This window comes from Syngnathus scovelli, chromosome 14 (genome assembly GCF_024217435.2).
Source record: "Syngnathus scovelli strain Florida chromosome 14, RoL_Ssco_1.2, whole genome shotgun sequence".
In the NCBI taxonomy this organism is placed as follows: domain Eukaryota; kingdom Metazoa; phylum Chordata; class Actinopteri; order Syngnathiformes; family Syngnathidae; genus Syngnathus; species Syngnathus scovelli.
Window position 1 is genome coordinate 10,258,125 of NC_090860.1, and position 27,206 is coordinate 10,285,330.

At 42.1% G+C, this 27,206-nt stretch overlaps 1 long non-coding RNA gene across 10 annotated transcripts in view; it reads right to left on the minus strand.

Annotated features, from left to right (window-relative positions):
* The window catches only part of LOC125981304 (uncharacterized), a 111,229-nt gene that overhangs the window by 49,781 nt on the left and 34,242 nt on the right, over nucleotides 1–27,206 (minus strand). The window lies entirely within an intron of this gene.

The following is a 27,206-nucleotide window of genomic DNA, read 5'->3' on the forward strand; positions in this document are numbered from 1 at the left end:
AAAAGCTTTGATAATTCCTACTGAGCCATAAAATTAAAATAAGTAAATCAGGAAGCTGGGCTTGAATATCCGCTGGCACTTTTGTATGACTGGAATATATATTTTTTATTTATTTAACATATTAATTAAAATCCCTCAAGAGGAACCTACATTATGCTGCTGTATATATTTTTTTGTTGCACATCACACAGACCTAGAATTAAGTCAGTAGTTGTAGTTTCTATAAACTCATACACTTTTCATTTTTGTTCTCATTTGTGTTTCGCAATCTTTAATAAGATGGTGGTTGCAAGGCAGAGCGCTAATTGAGCGACTGATATTGAGGTTGGCTAATTGATCGGTGAAATTGTGTCAGCGGGAGCGCAATTAATGGCACAATGATGAGCTTGCTTTGGAATCAAACATCAATAGAATCATAAATAAGCACTTTGCACTGGAATTCGTTCAGGTGAGAGCTGCAAGCACAGTTTTGCTCGAGGTGTATTTAGAATATGTGATGTTATGGAGGTAAAAAAAAAAAAAGGCAAAATCCACCATATCCCAGTAACTTATATGCGTTTAGGAATGACTCCGCACGGCGCCTGGAAAGATGTTGCAAAACATCCCCAAAAAAAAATTTCCTCATCAGTGGCAGCTCAACTCCTCCGCAGCAACTCTGATAGGTTAATCCCTGTATCACACTTCAACACCAGTTCACTAAGCGGCTTAAAAGGACACATTAGAACAGTGACAATGACCTGCTAATGGTGTTACATTTCTCTGAAGCATTATGAGCTATCTTTGACACCTTTATCGCATAATGAGATCTGTCAATGGGGAGGAGGGGAATCTCGTGCAGCGGCGGCGGCCAAGGACGTTGATGTTTTACATAATAAATAATGACCTAGAAAAAAAAAGGCAAGGAGTAGTAAACCTTGATCCTTTTTGCCCTGATGTGTTTACAGTGCTGGCAGGAGAGAGGGCAGCCCCTTGAGGGCCTTGAAGCTCCGTGTCACCATTTAGCCGACCCTAGTCCCTGACCCAACGCATTTGATGGATGACTGCCACATCCACTGGCTGTAAACATATTTTTCTTCAAGCAATTTGCTCCCCTCAAGAAACCTGCCGTTGCTTAATAAACATTCTCTTAAATTTGATGTCTTTTTTTCCGTGTCCGTAAACAAAATGAATGCAGATCTGGTCTTACGCTGCTATGAAGCAAAAAAAAAGATGTCGTTTGATTTAATTAAGGTCTGAATCATGGAGCCCGGTGGCGCATATAAAAGTAATTGCAATAGAAAGCATTCAAGTGGATATCACAGCCAATTTTATTTGGTATCAGATTGATTTGTAGGTTGGATCAAACATTTTTCTTCATATGTTGCAACATTTGTCACCATTCACTCTCATCTGTTCAAACGGTATTTAAAACCCAGCTTTGGTTTCCTGCCAGGCTATTTGCATTTGATGTTTTCAAAGTTTGGGTGCATATATATTTACACTGCATTTAACATCAGGTACAATTCGCTCCTGTGAATCCACCAAATGGTTTTTAATTTGAAGGAGAATAAACCTTTATTGCCCTCTTTACACAGCAGGTGTATCATTGATTTCATTTCAGTTGTCAAAGAAGTACCTGTACTTTGTGTCTCGTGGATTTCCAAGGTAAAGTACAACCGTCTTATTCTCCTCAGCTCGGAGCAAAGCGTCCATTTCGATTTGATTGCCTCGTTTCTCGTATAAGCTACATAAACAAAGACACTAACCCAGACAATAATGGTGTTGTCATCTAGTGCACTAATCCAAAAAGCGCTAAGCGCTATTACTTTTAATTATCCCTGACAGCCACTTGCTTTAGTCGACACAAAGCACATGCAAACGAGCCGTTCGACTCTGTCACCAAAAACGGCACCGTGCCCGACTGCCCGCTGAGAAGGCCTTTTCTGCGCATGACACGGACATGGGCGCCGGTGACCCGGCTGGTTGCTCGCCTACGTCTCCTGAACGCTCCGGAGCCCGCCATGTGGCATCTGCTGCCATGAGGCTGGGGTGCTGGCCCTCTGTTTGCCTGCAGGGCTTGTCTATGGCACATTTCTAGTGCTACCTACCAAAGTGCTTTCCGAACAGGAAGTGGCAAGGTCACCCCGCACGCGGCTTGAAAGACCCCCACCTGCCACATTCTGCTCGGCTGTCACACTCCACTCAGAAAGGAGGGAGGCGCGGAATGAGGGCTCCATGTGCATGTCTATTGTATTTTTTTAAGTACTTGCACAAAAAGCCTGACATCTGAAATTATAAAAGATGAGAATAAATGTATAGTCTCATTCAGAATGGTGACATTTTTGACATTATGGAACCAGAGAGGGCAAAAGGTGGGGAGGGGGTGGGTTTACCCCTGAAGGTTACTTGTAATTCCTTGCATAGTTTATTCAAATAATGCCCTAACGATAGTCTGCGGGATTTTTCCCTTACAGCAAGAAAAGCATGACCTTTACATTTGACGCATGACAGTTCTTCACAATCGCCCAAGCAGAACAGATGAATGCATATTTATGTGTTTGTCGCCCAGCAATGGATGCTCTTTATCTCCAGAACAAAAGACTGAAAGAACGACAGCTCCTTGCAGGTCATCCGCACGCGTGCTTGTTAATTTTCTCAAGCTTTGTTTTATGTCCAACAAAATCCTAGAACGGACAAATGTATTAGTCAAAACATTAAATTTTTAATGCTAGGTACTATAAAGAATTAAGTATCAGCTTTCCTGCAGTTTTATGTTAATACACATTCCCTGGAGTGTTGAAATCTGTGAATTTTAGAGATATTTTTATATAAATATCTTTTCTGTCACACTCTATTAAGAATATTAAGCGAAACTAGATGAAAATAGGCGCATCAACAGCTCTAAATTAATATAATTGTATTTAAGCGGAGCAGAACATAACGGAGATATCCTTTTGTTATTCCAGCCTACGCCATGTTCTATTTTAAAACCGGTTTATAATTGCATTTATGTGTGTGTGTGCATCCCGCTATTCATGCCGCGTGCATGTGTGTGTTGCTAAGAGGGAGCAAAGAAGACGTCTAACCGTTCACCAACACACATTCAAGGTTGCCTGAGTAAGGGGCCAAGGAAACAAGGTGTAGTAAACAGAAAATCTCCCTCTATCAAGGCCTAGGAAGGGAAGAAGCACAAAAATATATATATATGACCTTAAACCTGCCAAATCCAGCTGCAATTGTGTATTTTGAATTATTTCTAATGGTGCGCAACATCATGACACATAATTGGACAACCACACTTCGGTGCTGCAAAACTTCTGTGCAACTGCGGCTGCTGCTGCACCATTAAAAGGTCCTGACTCACCTTGTTTCAAGTGCAAAGCCTAATTGCCAGCTTCCAGCAGCTGGCAGCGGGATGCGAATAACGTGAAGGCCGATAACAAGCACGGGGGGCGGGGGGGGACCAAGCCCATCTTACTCAAAGCGGCGACTTGCTCTATTCTGAGATACAGCAGGAGACGGATAGACCCGCAATGCCCTCTGTGACACCTCGCCATACGTTTGACTCATAAATGTCGCTATTATTCCAGCACCCACCCGGTCAATCTTAAGTGTCTCCTATAAAAAGGAGTCATTATTCAGAATGCGGTACCCAAGTCATTTAGCGCTATAAATGAACCAGTTTTTAGACCTCCGTACTTCCAAGTGAGGTGTGGCCATTTTTGTAATACTTTAAAAATACTAATAATTATTTTCAGATGAAGAAAAAGTCATGAGTGCAATGTGGTGTAGCAAGTACGTCTAGTTCCGTGAATCAAAAATAGGGCTTTGGGAAAAGATCTTGGTCTGGGTGCAATAAGCATTGCTGTTTATGTTCACACTTGCGGTGTCACCTCTCCAGTTGACACAGTGACAGAACCAACAACAGAAATAGTGTGAAGAGAGAAACTAAGCACAGACAGTGAGGAAATTGTTCATTAAAAACTGCTTAGCCTATCTTTTTTTATTATTATTATCAATCCCCAAATTGAATTTCTGTCATATTGCAGCAGGGGCTGAGAAAGATCAAGATAGATTAAAGCCAACCTGCAAATGCTGAGACTTCGTCCAGCTGGCCTTGTACAAGTCACGGACACCGGTGAGGGCCAGGGCAACACTATTTATCATAACGTCAACAAATTCAGCGATTAATGGTCCGTAGCCTATCACTGCCCGGCAGTTTATGCGACCATATCCGTTCTCTGTCCCCTGTGATCTGAAAGTATAGGAGGCGGCTAAGAACCACCCTAAATGTTTAATCCCTCATCATTACGACAGTCATTTGCTTGTCGTGACAAATGTGTGCACCGAAGAACCCCCATGACATGTCTTCTAAAACTTAACAACTTCCATTAGTGTAGCTCCACATTGGACTAAAAAAAAGGAAGGAATTATATTTAACGTAAAATGGTAGGTATACTCACATATTTGCACATGTCTATTTAAAAGTGCATGCATTGAGTTTATGTTAGCCTGAATTTGATCAGCTGTAGCCTGCTCAGTGTTTACAAGGCCCGGGGAACAATGACAGTGTGTGATCAGGGTCACTGCGGCCAATACGGGCCTGTCCCAAACACAGCTGGCACCAACCGACTCGCAATTGAGCTTGGGAACCACGCATGTTTCTTTTTGATTAATGTGAGAGCGAGTCTGTGGGAGACTGCCAGTCCTGCCCCCGTATACCACCAATAGAGGAAAATACGGTTCCGCCCAAATATTGGTAAGTCTGTGTAAGTTGGGAGACAGCTGGTAATGAAGGGGAAAGTTATTTCTGATTAATTTGAGCGTGAAGCTAAACAAAATTTCAGATTTCCACATTTTGGTGTGCATCTTTTCGTTCAGTGAAGCTACGTGATTTATTTATTCCACCCATTTGACCTTTTCCATAATGATATTCAAATTTGCTTTACAGTCTTCTCTTGTTATGCATTTTAATATATCATTGATGTTGTTGTATTGTATCATCCAAAAATGTGCAATATTAACAATTCAAATGAAGGTACTTCCCGCTAAAGCATCTGGAGGAGATTATATAAATAAGACTCGTTATTATCTACAGGAATAACAATACCAGCAGCATATTAACTACAGAGCTTTGTATTCACACTATTGTTAAATAGTATATTGTGACTGGTGACTATATCGGTACTCATGTGATCCCTTTGTCCATTTGTCCAACCCAATCCTCAAGAGTACGGCCCCACTGGGGAGAATATTGTGGTCCTATCACCTGGTGTGAAAATGTCAACCCTTCCTTCTGACATTTAGCCTTACACCACAGGGGGCGTACCTCTATAAAGTGCATCATATCAACAGCAACACACCATGCCGTTATAAGGTCAGGTCGGAAATGCGTATAATGCCGATCCGACGTCAGGCGAGATCACAAATCTTTTTAAGACATGCGCCGGTACACAGGACGAGGCATTACCAGGGATGCGGTATCTAAGAGACAGCATTCCTCTCCCCGCATCCGCTCCACCACTTCTCTCCATCACCCCCTCCTCCTCTTCTTCCTCTTCCACCCATCACCCTCTTCCCCAGGTGGCTGTGAGGCCCGGCCTGTCTGAAATGTGATAGGCATAATCCCATTTAGCCTAATTGCATCTGCGGGAGAGCAGCCCTATGTGTCCCACCGCGTGCCGACCGAACCCCCTCGGAAGACATTATATGTGCACCCACGGCACATAGGAAGCTCCGGAAAACACAGCCGTGCATGTTGTTGTTGTGCGCCATATGTACTGCATTGCAAAGTCCCACTGCATTTCTTTGTTTGCCTCCCAAAAGTAAAACGCCGGATTCCGTGCGCATTGGTGTGGGGGAGTAAGGGAGGGAGCGGGGGTGGGGGGAGCTACACCCAGTCTGCATTAGCACAGATGAGACAGAGCAGTCAGACAACCGTGTTAAGAGAAGCGTGCTGCGGCAAATGGCCTAATGGAAAGGCTGAGGGGTGTAATTTGTGCATGCGTGTTTGTGTGTGCACATGCATCCCTTCCGAGGGTGGGTTGCAATGCAGTGGGTGCCGCCACGGGGGGGCCTGGGGAGTGGTCCACTACGATTGAGGTCGTAATGACACTTCCAGGCTACAGCTCACATTTTATTCACACTAGACTGGAAAGGGCATTAGCATGGGGGCCAGTGGCATAGCTGCATCAACCGAGGGTCTAAATAAAGTATCAAAACATTATTAAGCAATTTTCGGGATTTGGGAATATGGATTGTATCACCATGTTATATTTTTGTACTGCAGCTGCTTTGTGTTACAGTCTTCTTGTAGAGTGTGGCATATACTGAGATGGAGCAAGCCACAGATCAATCAGCAGCGAAAAAGAAAATCAATGTCCGAGACGGGAGTTACTCCCCCCCCCCTGAGTGCAGATCATTAGATTCTGACTTGAAGAACAAAGCAAAGTCTAATGTGGTGGAATTTAACTCAACCGAGCAATGCATCGCTACATTGCAACGTATTTTGATTCATTTCTCGTAACAGTGGCAGCTAATTTAATTATACATTTTCAAACACTATATTGCTAAGAAAAAATTGCTATTGTTTTTACTATGATCTTGGTTGAGTTGGAACATATTCCAGCTGACTATGTAAAAAAAAAAAAAAAAAAACATCCATTCACTCACAATCACACCCATGGACAGTTTAGAGTCTTCAAATATGTCAAATAATAACAATATAAATATAGATATAACAATATAAATAAATATAAAGTAATATATAAAATATAAATATAATATAAATCCCAAAATATATAGATCTAAAAATATAAATAAAATATAAATCCAAAAATATATGTAAATATATATAAAAATATAAACATAAGATATGTCAAATATCCCTTAAACCACACAAAGACAGGAAGAACACTTAGATGGTAGCTCAGGTGAGATTCAAATCCAGAACCTCAAAAGTATAAGGCTGAAGTGTACTACTGATATTAAACAGACCGCCTCTGCATGATGCAAAATTGCAGATATATAAGTGTCATTCGCTGCTTCATATTCAAATATGCTCCATATGGTCACATTGTTTTGGAGATGGGTAAAAGCGAACGCTCCATCACCTGTTCTTTGTGCGCGAGGATAAAAACTGCGGCATCGCTTTTTCAAAAGCAGACAGCTTGCATGTACCTCTCCCATATAAGAATAGCCATTACATTACAGAATCTCCAGCTGTTCCTTTATCCCCCAACCCCCTCCACTCAAGCCACCCATTAAAAGTTTCACATCTTTTCAAACATTTGTCGAGAAAGCTGCCAAAGCACGCTCGGTGTGAGAAAATTTGTGACGTGATGCGTTGCTCTTTTGCCAAACGACTTCAAAACATTTGCATTTTGCAATTGTTTCAGACTGGCCACATATGCGGTATTACGCCGCATGAGTGGAGCGGATCCACATGCTGCCGAGCCCTCTAGGCCCTCAACTCAAGGTGTGTGTGGGTGAAAATGAGATTACACTCGCGTTAAAGCAATTTCCTGTGGAAATTCACTTCTTGTCCTCTGTTGCAGGTGAGCTCCCCGCGGACACGAGTGTCTTCTCAAAGAAATGAAGCACCTATAAACACAAGCCTTAAAGCAGGAAAGTAGAGGCAAAATGCAATTAATATGCAAATTCAAGGGTGGAACTTAATGGAGGAACCTTAACAAACATTCATGTGTAGAGCGATAAGGCTGTTTCACATTGTTTTCCTCTAACCTCTGCCTGTCCAAAGTCAGAGCCTTGGGGAGCGGCAGCTCTCGCGTGGATGTCGCCGCTAATTGATTATCGCACCGGGAGAAGTGGGACAGTAAGTGGCCGAGTTTGCCATCACAAGTCATTGTTCCTCCTTTTATATTATTCTGTGTCATTTCATCCCGCGAGCTCACCAAGGGTGTTGAGAACGGAGGAGAGAATGGAGGACATGGAAAAGCGGTAGAATTGGTTGCCCGAGGCGAGAGAGGGAGGGCAGCAAAGAGGCTAGAAGTACGCACTCAGACTGGGAATTCATTTGCCATTCCCGTGTCGAGTCATACTTCAAGGGGCTTAGAGGAGGCGCGGAGGAGAAGAGAGGAGACCTCTGATGGAATGACACGCCTGATGAGAGAGGGAGAGTAGAAAGATAGCGACAGAGGCAAAATATAAGATGGACAGACCGGCGTCGGATTCTGCAGCCGATGGATCTAAGTCACCTGGGGGTGCCTACCCTCCCCGCAATTCTAATGATTCATCCGTGGCCTGCGGCAAGCCGTCCTTGTCCCGCCGTGATTCACACCCTCTCCCCGAGCTAAATGATGGCCACCGTCCCTCAGAGAGTTCCATCACTCTCCCTCCATCTTGGGTTATCATCAAACAAGTATATGAGCTGAGACCACAGCTTGATTGCATTGAGGAGCCCAGCTCAGCAGTTTTTATGAGACCATGCACACATACACACACATACAGGATATGTACACACACACGTACACACGCGGGTGGCCTTGATGGCATTTTTGCAGGAGGAGATCTCCATCTTAAAATGCTTGAGTGTTTACAAGTGATGATGCAGAGGCGATTTAGTGGAGGGCAGCGTAATTCCACTGGCAGGACACTATAAATGTTGATTAGATGAAGGGTGAGTGGAATATTTAATCACCCCAGGCCCATTTGGTATTCTCGTCACTCTTTCATCACGTTAGCTCCGGTGGGGGTCGAGATCACGGCAACGGTTCACACAGAGTAGTGACAACACACACCTCAGTCCACAGTAATGTGATCACATGCTGGATGATGACGAGAGGAAAATGAAGGCCAAAGCGCAGTGAAGTACCCAAAGGCTTGATTTGAACTACTTTGCTGAATCCAGGCAGGTATCAGTATTTAAGCGGAGTGCTACCTTGACTTACGAATGAATCCTTAATTTACTCGTACTGTATATCAAATAAATTTTCTCCATTGAAATGAATAGAAATGTAATTAATCCGTTCCATTGTTTTGTTACTTTTTCCATCCATTCATTTTCTACAATGTATATTTCTATATCCATCCATCCATCCATCCATCCATCCATCCATCCATCCATCCATCCATCCATCCATCCTTCCAGGTTGTACTCATACTAAAAAAAATAGAAATCAAGCAGTATGACTACAACAGGTGGGCAAAAAAAAAAACCACCACCATGATTTGTCTGACATTTAGTGGAATCACAAGCACATCCTTGATCGCCCACCCATGCTGTCACCATCATAGTCACACATCAGTACAGAGGGAACGAACGATCTGGCATGTACTGGCCTTGTGATTCGAGTGCGTAGAGATCACCTGCCCAAGTCCAATCAGCAGCTCTGCTGATTGCGACAGCTTGCCGGAGAGAAGAACCGGGGGACTTTTGTCAGTGGGGAGGCAGCGAGGGTGGGGCGGCAGCTCCGTCAGTGGCGAAACTACAGTGGGGCAGCGAGAAACTGCAGCCCCTGGGAGGACGCAAGCCCTCTCTGGCCAGACGGGGTGAATCAATCATCTCCAAAGATGTCAGCATCTGCCCAAGCAATTTCAGATTGGAATAAATGGCAGATGGGGATGTTGTTCCCTCTGTTTAATCAGTTCCACCAAATGTGGTTTTATCTCTTATAAAATGAAACCATCTGTAGCACGTAGGTGTAAGGATCAAGTGAGGGAGGACGCAGGGAGGAGTGTGTGTGCGTGCATATGAGCATGAATGTGAGCATTTTAAGTATGTGCATGTGTGTGTGTTGAAGGAGGGCAGTGAGAAAAATGGAACACTGCTAAACAGAAGTGCAATAGTGGGAGTGACACAAGGGGGAATAGATGCACGCGTATCTATTAAAAATGAGCGAAAATGTAATCTTTCTGCAAGCTCACACCTCCACTCTCATCTCTTCTCCTTTCCTCACTGGAGTTCCACCCAGGGGCCATTGCTATTATATCTAGAGCCATCTATTTCCTCCTCCACCTTCCCCGAGCAGATACTGAGGCTATAATATGGTCACCTCCCCCCCCCCCCAAACCGGAGGCAGACAGACACTCCTGATAAATACTTTTGTCTTTAACAGAGTAACACGAATCTTCTGCTATAGGGGCTTCGTAAAGTTTACTTTTGAAAAGATCATGAAATAAAACCCAGACTATTTTTATACGTGCATCGTGAGTGTGTGTGTGTTTTTTTAAATTATTATTCTGGAGCGGATTTATTTTATCCCCAGCCTATTTGCTATTCAGCAGGATATTTTCTTTTTTATGCAGAATGATGTAAGACAGTGGTAAGAGCCAAATGGGACACTACCATTGTTAGAAGAAATAGTTCAATCATTAGGAAAATAGAAAAATTAAAGAACTGCATTCACATTTGGATTTGGATTCACTGGTGCAGGATTCGCTCGGGTGAACTGAGAGGGGGAAAAGGTAAGAGAGTTTCCGTGTCCCTGCTATGCATGTGTTGTGCATGTTGTGGCTCATAGCAGTTATTAGTGCCAGTCTGGCAGCAAAATCCACTGGAGAGACAAATTCAGGAAAACATAACACCTTCGGTAAGAAATCATTCCTTTTCTATCAGTCATATCTAAAAGAGGGAGACGTGCCAAGAGAAGTATATTTTTCTAATAGGTAATTTTTAATGTGAGAGAAACAATTATATTTGACAGTATCACAAAATTGATTTTTTTTTTGCCTTGTCTTTTTTTTTTTTTTAAGGGACATTTATTTCCCCGAGACTGGAAGGCAGTCAGCTCCCTTTTCGACTGCCAACAATGCGAGCCAACTACAAGTGATGGGCAAACTGTTCCTGGATCTTTCTGTCTGCCAATCATCACGACTTATTTTTCCTCTTGACAGAGACAAAAAAAATTGTTGACTGTTTTGGATTTAATACAATAATATCATTTAAAGCAATTATTTTTTCTGATAAAGGCTAATTTGGATAATATTTTAAAAGGAATGGAAAGAATTGTTTTGGCAATATTGTGATTTAATGTAAAAGAAAAAAATGTATTATACACTATGTAATATTTTAAATAAATATTCTTTAAGGGAATTGAATCTACTATTTGTATGAATAGTAATTGTGATGTCTTTCATTGCTATGGCATGATTGGTTTTTTGTTGTAATTTATTCAGACATTTCCAAATGCATTGTTTTGACAAGATAACGTGAAATGTTTTAGAATTAAATATTCATAATTTAAACAGCCTCGAGGCAAAAATAACCAAACCTTCAAGGAAGATAAGAAACATTTAATGCAACCCGTGCTAATTGGAAATGCATGTAATTATTCGTACATTTAAAGCAAACACTTTTTTAAATGCTCGTGACTGCTTGTGTTGATTTTGTTTATTACTTAATTAAAGACAAGACACAACTAGTTCAAGGTCAGTATTGGGATGATGATAATTAGTTTTTGCAAACAAATCTGAAAGGTGTGAAAATAAACTAGTTATATAATTAATATTTTTCTTTCTACACCCACATTCATTTTTGCTTTTAAACTAGCTTTAACAACCCTAATGCGATGCCATTTGTTGAAACTACTTCACGTGTTGAAGATTCTTCAATTCATTTAAAAACATCCAACCTCTTTTGTGCTTGTCATAATTGAGTATTTTTCAATAAATAATAAAGCTTCCAATGAAAGGAAGGCCTTACTAATTAAATTTTCTGCTTGATTTCAAAAGGCTACGCTCTGGCCCTTCCTCCATCCTGCAGTGACCGGCTGTGTGCCACATAGCATCATGTGATCACAGTCATAGTGACAGGATGAGGCATGCCGGGCTTCTTACTTTGCTCTTTGCCTCATGGCCACTTGCGAGATGGAGGCCAGCTATATGCGGGCAGAATTTCCAATTCATAGTCTTGCTTTATAAATTTTTAATCACGAAATAGGCCCCGATTCCTCCCAGCTGTAGAAAGACAAAGAGACTATCAGGAAGTTAGATTTTTCACAATTTAACCTCCTAATCACACTATATTTAACTCGGCAGAGAGAGATAGACACATTCGAGCGTGAACGCTTGGATCTATTGTGGCGGGGAGACATTACGAAGTGAGTGTATGGCCCACTTTTATCGTCCCCTTTATTCCAGCACCAAGAAGCCTAGCAGATTTATTTTGTTAATTAGATTGGCGAGACAACTTTGCTCGGTCCAGCTGGCCGATTGGAGATTGAGAAGAATGAGTGCACGTGGCTATCAAAAGGTTATCAAGCCCATCAGACGGGAGAAAGTCAGCTCCTGATGTACTGGACAGTGAGCAAGCGTTGAGGAAGAAAAAAAATAATCCATTCATTGAAGTGGACCGACTATATTGACATCACAAGGTTGGGATAATTGGGAAACTTTTTAAGCCAATTTTTCTTCTACGCTGGAGACTCGAAAGTTGAACACAATCTGCTGATAGTTGCTGAAATTTCATATAACTATAAATTGAAGTGCTCAAAATGGCGTACATGGATTTTTTTAATTAACTTTGAACATCCTTAATTGTGAGATAAATACAAAGAAAAGTTGGAATGTACAATAAAAACATTTTCAACTATCCGACTGGCTTCTGCCAAGCCATACCATTAGAGAAAGACAGTACACACACACACACACACACACAAACGCATAAACGCATAAACCATTCTTCATGGTCACATTGATCAATGTGCAGCAGCCTTTAGATGCTCACAATGCAAGATGGTCTGACATGACGCATGAGGATGCCTTGACCTCCAACTTGGTTGGAATTTTGAATCATAATTTACACAGGGATATTTCCCCAAACCCCTAATATGAGTGTTGGACTTTTGGGGACGAGTCATTTCAGAAGAGCTAAATAGCCTGCTATACAGCATGCTAATCAGCCATGTACTGATAAAGCCCACCAACTGCTCTGAAAGTTCCAAATAAAGCCTATTAGCTGGAGCTCCACATCCAGATGCACAGTGCAAATAATCACCTTGTAAAACCATTGGCCTTGTCCTCAGTGTGCAAGCGTCTTGGCAGGCACAGAGGCTGCAGCCAGCCATACATACATATGGATCGCGAGCGGTAATGGCCTCCCTCAGGAATCCAAATACCAGTGGCACAGGCCAGAGAGGAGATCCTGAGGGAAATCAGAAGAGCAGCCAGAATTCGGGTCAGCTTGTTCGTGTCTCCTGCACGTTAACGTCTCCATTTCCCCAGCCTGATTTATACACTTGTATTATGTATTGAGTGGAGAGAATGTGAGCAACACAATAGACGTGTGCAAAAGTGAAATAGGGTTTAGCTGAAAGGATTGATGATGTTTGACGAGGTGCGCCTGTGCATTAATTTGACAGAGTGGGAGACTTTGCTCAACACTTTAGTCGGCTGAAAATGATGGGAAACGTGTGTTTAGAAGTGCCAAAAATATTATCAAATTCATCTCATTAGATGAAAGATTTGTGGTATGGAGAAGGTTGTTTTCAGTGTTTCACAAATCCCAATTACCATTACGTCATTTTCAAAAATGTTTTGTTTTCAAGATGGAGTTAACTTTAAGGTGGAGGCGGAGCTAGAGGGAGGGTACTTGGGACACTGCCCCTCACCCAAGTGCCAGGCCAAATAAACTGACTTTGGGGTATTTTGTTATTCCAAAATTGTTCACATAAACATAATGATTTTTTTTAAAAGCATTTCCTGAAGATTTCTGGGGTTTTGTCTTTTTTTTGTGTGAAGCCCTTGAGCTCCACCAGTGCTTTTCTATTCCATTAAAATTGTACTTCACTGTACAAAGCAAGTTCCATAATGGCTTAGAATGCTTTGGGGACTTTGGTACTTCAAACTTCAAAAGCTCTTTTCAATAGTCTAACCTTCGCACAGATAGATTTTCAAGCATTTTCACTCCCTTCAACTTTTATAAGGGTAAAAAAATATCACAAGTGGAAAATTAGTTTCAAAAACTTGGTTGTACAGTGTGTGTGTGTGTGTGTGTGTGTGTGTGTGTGTGGTTGCTGCTCAAAAGGTAGATTTTAATAAACAAACACCAGACGGTGAAGTGGGAGACATATTGTCCATTCCTCATAGCGTCACAGTTGCTAAGGACAAAGATGACGTCTTTCAAGCATTAATAAAATGAACCAAATATATCAACACAAATGAATTTAGTAGACAGATGTATCTTATTTTGAAAGGTGACGTACATCCACAGCAGAAAAAAAGTGCTCACTTCAATTAAATTACAACATGACCCCGCAACTCTTCTTAGCAGCTTTATTCTGTTCAATACGAGTTCAGAACTTTCAAAGATTTTTTCCATCCCATAAGAAATTAACAAATGAACTGATTGAACTCAGAAACAGTTTGCGTTATACTGCAGAACAATCGTCCTCATCTGAGCTTGTGCAAGAATGCTAACAATGCGAGTCTCATGAGCAGAACATGTGACCTTACTGAAGTGCTGCTGCCGCCCCCGAAAACATCTTATCAATGACGCCTGTGTCCTCATTGCGCAACTTCTTGATGTGACCAAAGATAAGACAATTGATGGAGAAGAAAATCTTCTGTTCCACGCCCAAGTTAAAAGGCAAATTGATGTCATGGAATGAAACCATGATTGTTTTTATGTGTGCATGTGTGTGTGTGTCCACAACTCCAACTGATAGACTCCAACCAGTTCACTCTCCATCCATTCACCCAGTTTCATCATCATGCATCTTTGTGCAGTCTGCCTTGTGTGTGTGTGTGTGTGTGTCCGTGTGTGTGTAGCCGCTGCCTGTGGAAACAAAGGTAGGTTGATTTATAGCCCCGCACTGAGAGCATAAATCACACCTGCAGCGCTGCGCCTTTAAACGCCCTGTGTCCTGACAGCATTTACCTTTTATAAATGATCGGGCTGCACCTCCCATGAAGCCCGAGACCACAAAGCTCTACTCATTCCGCATCCGACTTCTCCTTTGTTTCACCTCTCCCTCTGTCTCATTTCAATATTCTCTCGCTATCTCCCTTCGCACGTCATCACTCTGCTTCACCCTCCTCCATCTTCTTTTTTTTTTACCTCATCCTAATCGCTCCATATCGCGGCCCTTTTCCGTTTGCCGGGCATGATGGGATGCTCCCAGAGGCATCTCGCTCTGCATTCACCCAACGTCAAAATTTGTTAGGGGATAAATAACTAAAGCTGCTTAAAAGGAGGCAGCGCCGCATCCTAGCCTGTTAAGGAAATGAATGTGTCAGTCTCGGCCCTATCTGCCTTCCTCATGGCCACTTTTGTGAAAGACATAAGGGGGGAGGTGGGGGATAAATAGCTCGCTCACACACACACACACACATACATATATAATACCACACCTGTGCATCATGGAGGGAGTGTGTGGCTGGAAATACACAGCCTCAGCTGCAGGAGTGTGGCTAAAGATAAAGGTGACGTCTTGAGGCCATTACTTATCCAGCACAGCGGAAAAGGTTTGCTGATATTATACCTGCTGTCCCCGCATAATAGCTCCGGGTTGGTGGCCGCGTATACACACACAAATACACACAATACGTGCGCAAACGACAAGACACACAATAAATTCCAGCAGGCCAATTTATGCACATCTTCTCACACACACTGCTCATCTGACTGAGTTAAAGCAGATAAAATAGCTGGTAAATTAGATGTGACTCAACAGTTTACACCGCAGAACAAAATGGCAATGTTTTTCAAAAGACATCCACAAGGTTTTACGTTTGGATTGTGTGTTTTTTTTTTTTGTTTTTTTTTACTGCAGATCGCTGCGAAATGGTTGGAAAACACACATGCTAATCATCTTTAAATAAAGCGAATTATAAAGACCCTGTAAAGTGAATTCAGAGATTTATTTCTAAATACTTCATAATACTTTATAATCACCCTGAAAAAAATACACTTGTCTTATTCTCTGGTTATATTTTTTTGATAACTAAGTTAAATATAAAGGAGAGCGTTTATATTTGGTCACATGACTCCGACTGGCAATAACATGTAACATGCAAAGTGGATTCATACTATCCATGCATTAGCGTTCCGTTTAGTCGCAATTCCATCTGTTAAATCCTTACGCACTTGATCTTCTCCCTCTCGCGTGGGGGTTCTCATACAGTTCCAACTTTTCATGGCAGCGAATAAAAAAGAGGGACCCTGACAGACAAGATGAATGGAAACCCAGCCAGTCATTTCAGCTCGAGTTTTGAATGTGACAGTTGTTCTTTGTATTTGCGTTGGACCCTCTACAGTGGAATGGAGAGATACCCTGCAAATGTGCGTGTTTCTGCTGCCAGCACGCCGCTTGTTCTACTGTAACCGAGCAGGAGCCCGCCTGTGTGTGTGTTTTGTGTGTGTATGCATGCGGAAAATAAACACCAGCAGCCTTGCATTGAATAAAGCTTTGCACATATCCTCGAGGTCTGAGGAGATTCTTCTTTTTTTTTTATTTGTAGACAGCTATATGTTTATTGCAAGAGGCAGTAAATTGCAATGCTTTACAAATTAGCAAAAACATGGTTAGGGCTTTATGTTGTTGGCAGAAATCATCGCTTATCTGTTGTAGAACTTATTTTCCTATCGTTATATTTTAGGGCATTCACTGTGTTGCTTTAGGAAATTAGATTGTTGGAGCTACAGTTTGCTACCTAATTATTGTACAATAAACATTGCTAAAACGACCTTGGGTGAGGCACAAAACCTTTTGAGGAAAAAACAGTATAATCAATTGACTAACTAAATATGAAGGTAGCAAAAAAAAGAACAAAGTTTGTAGTCAAATGTTCTATCACTAGAACTGTAAAATTAAGTTAAGCAGATACTCCATATGAATATTTTGTCTCACAAAATAGATCTTGTATGAGCCAACACTATGCAAAAAATCCTTTATTTTTTCCAACATATCATCATAATGATATAATATAATATAATATAATATAATATAATATAATATAATATAATATAATATAATATAATATAATATAATATAATATAATATAATATAATATAATATAACAATCATCCACTCCGCTAATGCCACTTCCCTGAGCAACAAATAAGTATTTCAGTCATATTAAACATTATAAAAACATCCCCACTAAAACTCCCCATTTTGTTCAAAAATCCCACTAAATTCTTGTGAGAACAAGCTTAAAAACAATATTCCCAGAGACATTCCTTTCTTGTGAGAGGAGGTCAGCAGCTCCATGGGGGGATAAGAGGCTAATGTTTGGCTGCTTTTAGTGTGCCCTCACTTAGTGCTGCAGAGCTTGTTGCAGGTCTGACCTCTACATTGCAAAACACTGCGGCACCGAGTCGGGTGCCGTCTCCCCTGAACCCGACCGTGCTCTTGTGAGACATGGAATTAGTAGAACTGCAAACACACACACACTGCTTTTGGCCGTGGGTTAATTGGTTTGATTGTTGCCCCGGGGTCTGACTAATTCAGTGGGGGACTTCAAGTCGTGTGATGGTGAGGGCATATAAAGCATTCAGATGGTATTAATTAAGTATTCATAGGAGTATAGCTGCTGCCAGTGGTATGTGTTTACCTCATCTTCACCACCCCCATAAATATTTCCTTTTATAGTTAAGTTCACGCTGAACCTTTCTACCTTCACAAGTCGAGGTCGAAGCTATGAAGTCACGGCAGCCGTGCCAGGTATTGGAATAGTTGTCGGATTTTTGCCATGGTGGATCTCACTTGAATTGAGGAAACAATGAAAATTGGGGGAACCAACTCAAAGTTCAAAGAAAACGGTGTAGAAGTTCAGCCCTTTGGAAAGTGGAATGGGAGAATAGCCGTGGCTATCATTTAATGAGACGCTTTTCCTTGAGATTAGAAAAAGGAATATTAAGTACAGTTTGACCTGGGCCAGCTTAGCACGGTGCATGCTGATCAGTAAGAAATTCCTCATGTACAAAAGGAGTAAGTTCTCTTAAATCACACAAGTTTCTGGTCTAGTAGGCACAGCCAATAAAAGGTGAAGGTGCCCTCCATCAAACGTATCCTTCAGCGCTAGTTGAAATGGAAAACAAGGCCAAAGCATATCAGCAGCCAAGGCCGGGTAAACGTTCTGTTCTGCCATGCAGTGCTGATCTGTAGATAACAGCAAGGTGCACACTGAAATGTCAGGTCACATTAACTTGGGATGTGTCAAACATAAGCTCAAAGAAACCGTACGGAATAGCATGTCCAGCTATTTTTTCCTCCTACACTTCCACATATAGTTGTGAAGTTTTAGTCAGGTCTTAAACTAATGACAATGTTCATCTAGGTACATATATGTATTATTCACAAGCCAGACAACCTTGGAAATGATTCTGAAAAATATTTATGATCGCTGTAAAATGGCTACCGACATTTACGAGTCCAATGGTGGATTTATATGATATTTGAGGGGGCCAAAAATATTTTTTTTTAAAAGTATTCCATATACGCAATGTTTGTATGCCGGTGCTTGTTGTTTACTACAAGTTTCATCTTCTCCACTGCACCTGCTTCAGTCTCCTCCTCTATATATACATTCTGAGGCTCAACATGACGACGGGAGGAAGAAATATATAAATAAATATAAACACTGGCTTCGGAGCATGTTTTCTCCCTCCCCCTCGCCTCCTTCTTGGCCCCTACACTGAGAAGTAATGAGGGGCTACCTGTAATTACAAGCAGCTGCTGTCTTCCCTGACGAACGCTAATTGCCAATAATGATTTTGGAGAGCTGTAAAAATTTGCCGGCTGACGCTGGTCTCCTTCGCCTGAGCTTTGTACCCAAGGAGGAAGTGAGAGGAAGACTGCAGATGTTTTTTTTCCATCATTTTCCCACCCGGTGCAGTTAGTTCATTTCTGCTGCTGATACATCAGAGGCCTTTGTTAGCCTTTTTGGGAGTCCCTCCCATTCCGCCGTTCTCACGCCTGTTTGCTGTCTTCTTCACGGGCTGATAGCAGCTTTATTAGCGTTATAATGTGCAGGTGGAGGTTTAAAGGTCCCGTGCGAACCGCAGCATGGGAAGGAAGTGGAGGGAAGCGGAGCAAGGAAGACTTGGGTGAATGGCGGAGGTGACTAATAAGCCACATGCATAATTAAAAGACAACGAGGCCGCTAATTAATGAATGCTTATGTTTGGCAGTGCGTTGTAATGGAAGTGGCATCAGCGTGCGAGAGAGACTCGGTCTGACACAAATTCAATTAGGCCCAAAATAAGAGCGGAGAAAGAGTGGGAGATGATTCACGGAAGTTGCATTATGTGAGCTGTCATGTTTTGTTTTTGCCATACGGAATATGTTTGAAGGTGCAGACCTAAATACTGTCCAAAGCATTAAAAAAGATTTTGCAACCGTACTTACAAAAAACAGACATTCTAAAAGGCTATTCATATCTCGAATTACCGTTACGTCCGTAGCTCAACTGGTTTATTAGTAAGCTAGTATCTATGTTTAACGAAATATCGGATACCCTTCTCAAATCCCCTGACCTTGACAATGGGTTCATCCCACTACTTTGAAACAGAAAGCAAAAAAATCTTTCCTCTTCCTTGTCTTGCATCTCCTTTGATGTTGTCATCTTGTCCAAAAGATAACCGCACTAAGACGGTGAACAAACACCTTGCAAGAGTTGAAAAGCGGCAGAAAATCTTAACTTGAAAGCTTTGCCGAGCATTTCACAGCAGACAAAGCCACCTGTCGATGTTATCAAAACCATAAAATTCTTCGGATCTTTTTTGGGTTTTAAAATCACACCCTGTCTGAATTAAGTTTTGGCTGACTCACAATCAAAGTTTTTCTGCTCAATGAGTTTAGCAATACTTTCTAAATTGTGAATGGGCAAAGTCGTTCAACAGCCGGTTAAGTTAAACTACAATTTCAGCCTTGTGAATGTATAATTGAAAAAGATTTGAGAAGGAATTTAAGGAGCGGTAATTTTTATTACACACACTGCATGCGATCACGAGGTGTTGATTTTTATGGAAGCCAGACCTTTGAACACTCTGAACTGTGGGAACAGCGTGCTGTAAAAGATGTTTAAACACCACCTTATCTCCACCGCCTTGAATAGTTTACGCATTTATTGTTATGTGTTCATCACTCTCTAATTGTTATATTACTCCGAGCTTTGTCTCTGTGGGAAAACTGTCAGGGCATTGACTTTAATTGACACAGAGATTTTTATGACAAAAAGAATATTACTCTGTGCTTTGGGAGGGCAGTAAAACGATATGATAAGACTCTTTCATTGTCCTATTTGTCTTTTTCTTTAAAAGGAAATCAGACCTGGAAAGGCTGTTTGGAATGACCTCATTGTTTGGCGTGACTGGCCCGATTCTCTCCTTTGAATCCAATGATGTCATGACAGCTAACGTAGTGGGAAGCGCTATCAGGTGACCTTTTAGTATTCTCCGTTTTCATGCTATCACACATAGTCTCAACAAATTACAGAAACCCTCTGTTCTGCTTTGGAGATCAAACACGCCGATAAGGGAAATGAGCAGAACAAATTTACGGACGTATGGAAAATGCCGAAAATTACCATCGGAAGCAAATTCCCCGTGGGCATTTGTCTGTATACACTGCTGCTCTTAACAGGCTCGACCAGTTTGGGCATATCCCTCCTGGCCAGATACTCTGGATTTGAATACGGTGCCTGATATTTTGGTATGTAATAAGAGGCCTGAAGCCTTTCCCACTCAGTGAGCAGCGAGGGCCTGTCTTCCCGATAATACCATGCATGGATAACCGAGTGAGACGCCATCAGATACTGAAACCGGCGGGCTTAAGGGAAATGAAATTTATTTGGAGGCATCGGGCGAGGGCGGCGAGGATAATTGAAACGGGGAGCGTTCAGTTGGGGAGAGGAATTGAGATGTTGTCACCGCGTCCTCCTTATCGTCATTGGGGCCACTTTGCAAAAGCAATTAAAGAGTCAAAAAGGATATCTGCGCTTGTGCGGGGCGCAAGAGAGCAGAACGCAAGTCAACTAAGGTGCCCCCTGCCTGTGCCACACACACATACACACACATTTAAAAGTGCCGGTGCATCAGTTGATCATTTAAAGTCATGCATTCCAAATCGTGTTTCGGATTGGCTAAACTATCAAAAAGGCAAATAAAGTCCAAGCGGCACACGGCAACAAAGAAAAGCCAAGCTTATATAAGCTCACTTATTTTTTTTTCTCCAGTCTAACTCTGATGTCGTTTCACTAAATTGAATTTCTAATGGGAATCAAATGGGACAAGTACCATGGATGAGAACAGAGCGAGATGAGGGCGGTAATGCCGGTGAAACAAAGACAGAACTGGAACGAGCAGAGAAAGACAGAGCGAGGATGAGACGAGCTCGAATGAGGATGGTGGGGTGGGGTCTCGGTGAGGAAGGGGGGGCATAGTAATGAACAGGTGGTGGGAGGAAGAGAAGGTTAAGCCCGTTTCTGTGGGTGTCACTAGAAACCGCCCCGTGCTGTGCGGACAGATGTGTGGATGGACCACTATCTACTCTACCCCCCACCTCACATACATAGTTGGTCCTGCCAAAGCCCACTAGCCTGCACTGGAAACCCCACTTGTTTATCTGCCTTTGTTCTTTTGGTTATTTTTGGACGCAAAAATCATCTCTGTCTAGGCAGAATATCGCATTTCACAACTAGAACGGTACTCCGGAGAGTGAAAACCTCCACTAAGGCCGAGCAATAATCGAGGATAGCGGTGGAGTCAAACTATTTGGAAGGGCTTGATAGCTAATAGTAGGATGCCTTGACACTGTGAGTTTGTGAATTGTTGGATTCTGATGTGGTAGAAATATGCTTTTCTATTTAAGACAAGGGTCAGGCAAGGCTGAAATGCTGACCTTTGACTTAGTCACAGTTTTTACATCACATGCACTTCCTGACATAAATCACCCATGATGGGAGCTGGGAAACGGCAAATCCTGCAAAGGGTTTTAAGAGACCCAACTGGTTGCTACCGTTCACCCTGCAAAGAATTTATTTCTGGTATTCCCAGTTTAGGAAGTCAGGAGTGCTTCCCACTGAGCCATCCAGCCGCTGATATACAAGAAGGGACGGAAAATAAATCTGCTGACAAATATCAACAATGTGATGTCTCATTATTGTGACATTTTGCCGGCCTATTATGATCACGTTAATCAGGTTTCACGATTTTATCGTTCTTTCATTTGGAAGCGAGACTGGTAATTTACCGTATTTTTCGGACTATAAGGCACACTGAGTGTATAATCCTTTTAACAACTTCATGGAGATGTATATGAACATTTAAAAGGATGCTGCAACTGTCTTTTGTATCGTGTTTTTTAAGATTTTGGTGTTGAAACAGGCTCTTCAAACAGGTACCTTTTTAAGCTAATAAAAATGTTCTCACACCTTTTACTACAGTTGCTCAAGGTCTGTTGACAGGCAACGAGGAACAGGATGTTGTCGTTAGGCGCTTCCACTGTGAGCGTGCGTTGCGAGTCGTTTGACTCGGGGCTGTACGAGACAGGTGTTTCCTTGCTTGCCTCGCTTACTGGTTCTACGTACTACGTATACATTTTGCAAAACTGCGTTTCCAGTCAGTAAGGATGGAGTATGGAATATGATGGATGTCATCAAAGTGACATTTCAGAGAATCACCTGTGATGGCATAGTATTTTTCCACTGCACCTGTTGTTTCTCTCGCTCACACACAGCAGATAAAATCAGTTGATAGCATGGCCAGCTTCATCAGATGGGCCCACTCCTGCTCCGTTCATTAACGTCCAACCCAAGGCTTGGGCTGGCCCGCAGCCCAATGTTAGTCCCACTCGGATAAACGGCACAAAGCAAACACGTGGAGAAAGACACAGATGCCGACGACAAACAAAAGGTAGCGAAAAATGAATTTAAGAGGGTAAGGAAACGCAGCTGGCGGGACAAAGAGCAAGATAGGACTTCCAAAGAGAGGCGATGGCAAGCTCAGCTGTAGCCTTGGTTTCGGGGAGGTCAGCTGGGAATTTTGGATTGGCGTCGCCTGTGTGACGCCCACGCGCTCGGCCCGCTCTCCCTGGGACGCCGGCGCCACCTGCTTCCATGGTGGATGGCAGCTTTGGAGCCCAGCAGGAGGGCTGGATGGACGGACTGACAGACAACATGTTTCAGTGAGTTTGTTTGGAAACCTGTGCCCGCCTAGCCAGAGAGAGGAAAACTTTGGGAGAGAGGGGTGAGGCAAACAGACATGGAAAGATTTTTTTTCCAAGAGTTTACAGCATCTTTGTTGTGTCTGACTGGTAAAACACAAATACTGATTAGTATGTGCTTGTTTGGTGATTTATTTTTTGGGAGATTTGCTGAGGCTCATTTCACAAGACAACTGTGGCATATTGCCATCTCGACATCTATTCCCCAATCATGCAAAACCATTATCTGTCCTGAAACAACAAAATCATGCCTGAAAAAAAATAGGCTTTTCTCTTCAAGGCAATTTTGTGAACGTATAACCATCTATTATTATTCAAAATCCAGATTGATATACTGTGTCAAAATCTATAACCTTTGGTTTTGATGCGGGTAATAGAAATGACATCACCGTTGCTGCCAAAAAATTGACTTCAGGCAACACAGTGGGTGTAATCCTCAAACTGCACCAGTGGTATTTATTTTTATTTTTATAGGAATTACTTGAGGATAGCAGTGTGTATTTTACCCGGGGTGAGGGTATGGTGCCAGAAAAGAATTACCTGTGTAGGGAAAAAGAACACAGAGGCTACGAAAAAAAGGGAGTTCAAGGTTCCAACCGTAGAAGCTACCAGAAGGTAAAATAGTCCCCATAGCATCTTCTCTCAAAAGACAAGGAGCAGGCAGTTCATACTTTTTTTCTTAAACTTGAATCTAAATAAAGACCAAGATGTAAAAAGCACTAAAATATTGTTGTAGTACTCAAACTAGTGATCCAATTAAAGTTTCCTTTTCAGCTCAGATTAGCTGCTATAAATTCTCCATACTATATTTCTACACCACCAATGATTTTTAATACTATCCAAATAACAAAAACAGGCTAGTCGTTTCTTTTTAAATTCCAATACCTGCACTGTCCCTCACCCGACAGGAAAATCTAACTGAAAAAAAGAGGAATAAAAATAAATGGAAGATCTGACAGGGTGAGAGATCCACATCATGCAGACTCCATCAAGTCATCCTCCAGTCAATCATAAGCCTACGCTTTTCCCTGCCTTCTAAATCTCATTTGCTGCCTCTGCTCGTCGGTGAGACGTTAAAGTGGGTCTGTGGGAATAGCGAGCGTTATTACTTTTATCCAGTGCAACTCGTGCAGTCAATAATGGCGCCACGTCAGGAGCGTTATTGTTCCCAGCTGCTGCGATGGAGGAGATGCAACATTTCCTGTTGACTTAATGACAGCAATCACTTCCCGTACATCGCACTCAATAACTGTGCAGGGCCCACCCAGTCCTGTAAGGTGCGGCGATAAGGCTTCTTCATCATCTTTATTGGATTCCTTCTCCAAAGCAAATCATAGCAAACACACAGTGCATAATTTTGCCGTATTTTCTCATATCTACGTATTGACTGCGGCTGCTGGAATTATTGGCTAATAAAAAAAACTTATGTTTGCTTGTTGAGGTGCTGCTGACCGACTTATACAGCTAACGGAATTTTCGGGTCTACTGTGATCACCTTAACCCCCAATATAGCTGCTCCGGGTTCAGTAACTTATTGCCTCCCACTCCCTGTGTGGATGTCAGGCAGGTGAATGCCCTGAAGACAACGCGGCAACTGGCCGACTGTATTGTCTGTTTTGGAATTGGCAGGAGCTTCACGGGTATGATGCTGAAGGGAGAGAGAGGAAAAAAAAATCACGGAAAAGATCTAAAGGGATGGCTAGTTTGTGGTTACGTGCTGAACCGTTGCGGGCTACTTTTACCGCAAGCTGCTGAGATATATTCCCTCCGGTTTGACTTTTTTTAGTGCGAAAAAAATGTATGGCATGCTATAAGTAGACTGAAATCAATCTGAAGCCACATTCCAGGTTGCCTAAAGGACAAATAGTCAACCGCACCAACTGGCACCAATCCTAGCTAAGCTTGATGACATCATTTGCACGGTATGAGTAATAATATCATTTTGGAATGTTTCATAATGAAATGATTAAAAATGTGGAATACTTGTTGTTCTTTACACATACTTTCCCGTGCAGCCTTTCTAAACTTTCCCTATTTCCCTTTTGATCTTAGCCACGGGTGCACCACGTACCCCGCTGCCCAGCGACTGATCACCCACATCCGGGATGTAAAGAGAATTATTCATTGTTTTCACGCAACAACAAAAGTATTGGCGCTCAAAGAGCAGATGCCCTCCCATAGTTAATTCAACATCGGGCACTAAGCCACGCTGACTAATCAGAGGTGCCCTATCCGTTGCCACTGTAGTGCAGGCCGTGCTTATTAAAAATACATGCTGGTGAAATTTGCCCAAAGCGTCTGAAATCAGATCAAAACACATCTGGACTTTAAAAAATGAATGCTATTGAACAATAGATTGACTTTCAAAAGTCCATTCAAGGGGATTTGCAGATTTGAGACTTTAAAAATGTCACGTTCTTTGTTTGGTTGGTTTTGATTTTGGTTTGTTTTTGCTTTTGTCAAATTATGTTATTTAAAAAAAAAAAAAAAAAGTATTCTTCAGATAGATGGATAAAGCCATCTTTGAACATTAAACCAATGCAGTATTTTTTTCAACCTGGACTAACAAGAATATTACAATTCCACAACCAACCACTTTTTGAAAATTTTCTATGGAATCCTGTAAAGAGCAGCCCTAATTGAGACAAAACTGAGAGAAGCTGATCCTGGTTGTCATCCCTGCAGTTCACCACTGAGAACACGGCATCTCATGCCAGATCACCTCACGCACCAATGATCACATCGACTTGGCCCAATTGTGGTCTGGACTGGACTTCCACTTTTGTGTCCCAACACACCACCCCGTGTCTGCTGCCACAAGCATATAAGTGGTTGCTCAGTGCCCAACCCAGCAGTGCTGCAGGCTCCCGCCCAGTACAGCAGTAATGCTTGAGCCAACGGTTAAAGATGTGTGGTGTTGTGCACCATCAACTGAATGAAGTGGTCATCAACTTCACATTAACAGAGATGTGCACAGCTGCAGCCAGCAGCCATTGGCGAAGTGGTGGTCACCAAACAAGGGAAACTAAATGGACTGGTTGAAAGTTGGACAGAACACCTGGGGTGGTCTTACTTACCTCATGAGAAGCCAGCAAATGTTTAAAAATGTGTAACATGGAAATCAGTGGTACAAATAATGCTGGGACAAAACAAAGACTCAAACCGATAATATTTTAAATGGAATAGAAATATCCAGAATTCTGGATTGGACCAAATCAATTTCTCCATATGGTCACAAGAAAGCTAAACACCAAAATGTTTTTTTCAGATGAAAGTAAATGCATGGAATTTCTCATTGGATGTCAAATAAAGGGGAATGCTTAGCAATAATTATTCCCACTGTGAGGTGGAATACAAGCCCACTTCGGTCTATTCAAGTGCACCAATCAGTTGCTCAAGCTGTCGGAGAGTCTGCAGGTAACACAGTCCCACAGAGGTAGCATCTTGTACCTTTGCTTCTTATTCTGTTCCACTGCCAAATTGTCTCCTGAGCCAAACTGAAAAATGAGAGTCTCTCTCAACCCAGTACACTGAACAGAAGTTGTGCGAGTTGACAGAAATGGCCGAGCCTGCCAAATATTGAAATTTCCAGTTTCTGCCATCCCATCAAACTTCAGATCAATCCTCAGTCGACTCGCCACGCTCGTGTCCACCAGCCGTCTCAAATCAGCTAATGCGCAAATTAATTATCCAGGCAACTGCATTTAAAGAAATCTTGGATAAATGTGTCAATAAAGACAAGCTACATTTGTATCGCGAAAATCAATCCGTGGCATTTTATAAGACTAGAATCAAGCAATCAAACAAGACCATCCATCCAAAAACTGATTGCTATGTGTCATCATCATTTTAAGTAAAGTATTTCAAACTGGAAATCCAGAGAAATTAGCATTTTATGAGTCATAAATTCATTTCCACACACACTTGGATGCTTCAATTATTCCCAAGCAACTTCATCCTACGCTGGCTGTCACACTCACATCAAACTGTTGCATTGCGTATTGTTTACTAGATCCACAACTGCAAGGGTGTCACTCATGAGAAAATGTTCACTTGCAAATACTTTGAAATTAAATTCTGCAGCCACTTTGACATTGTCCT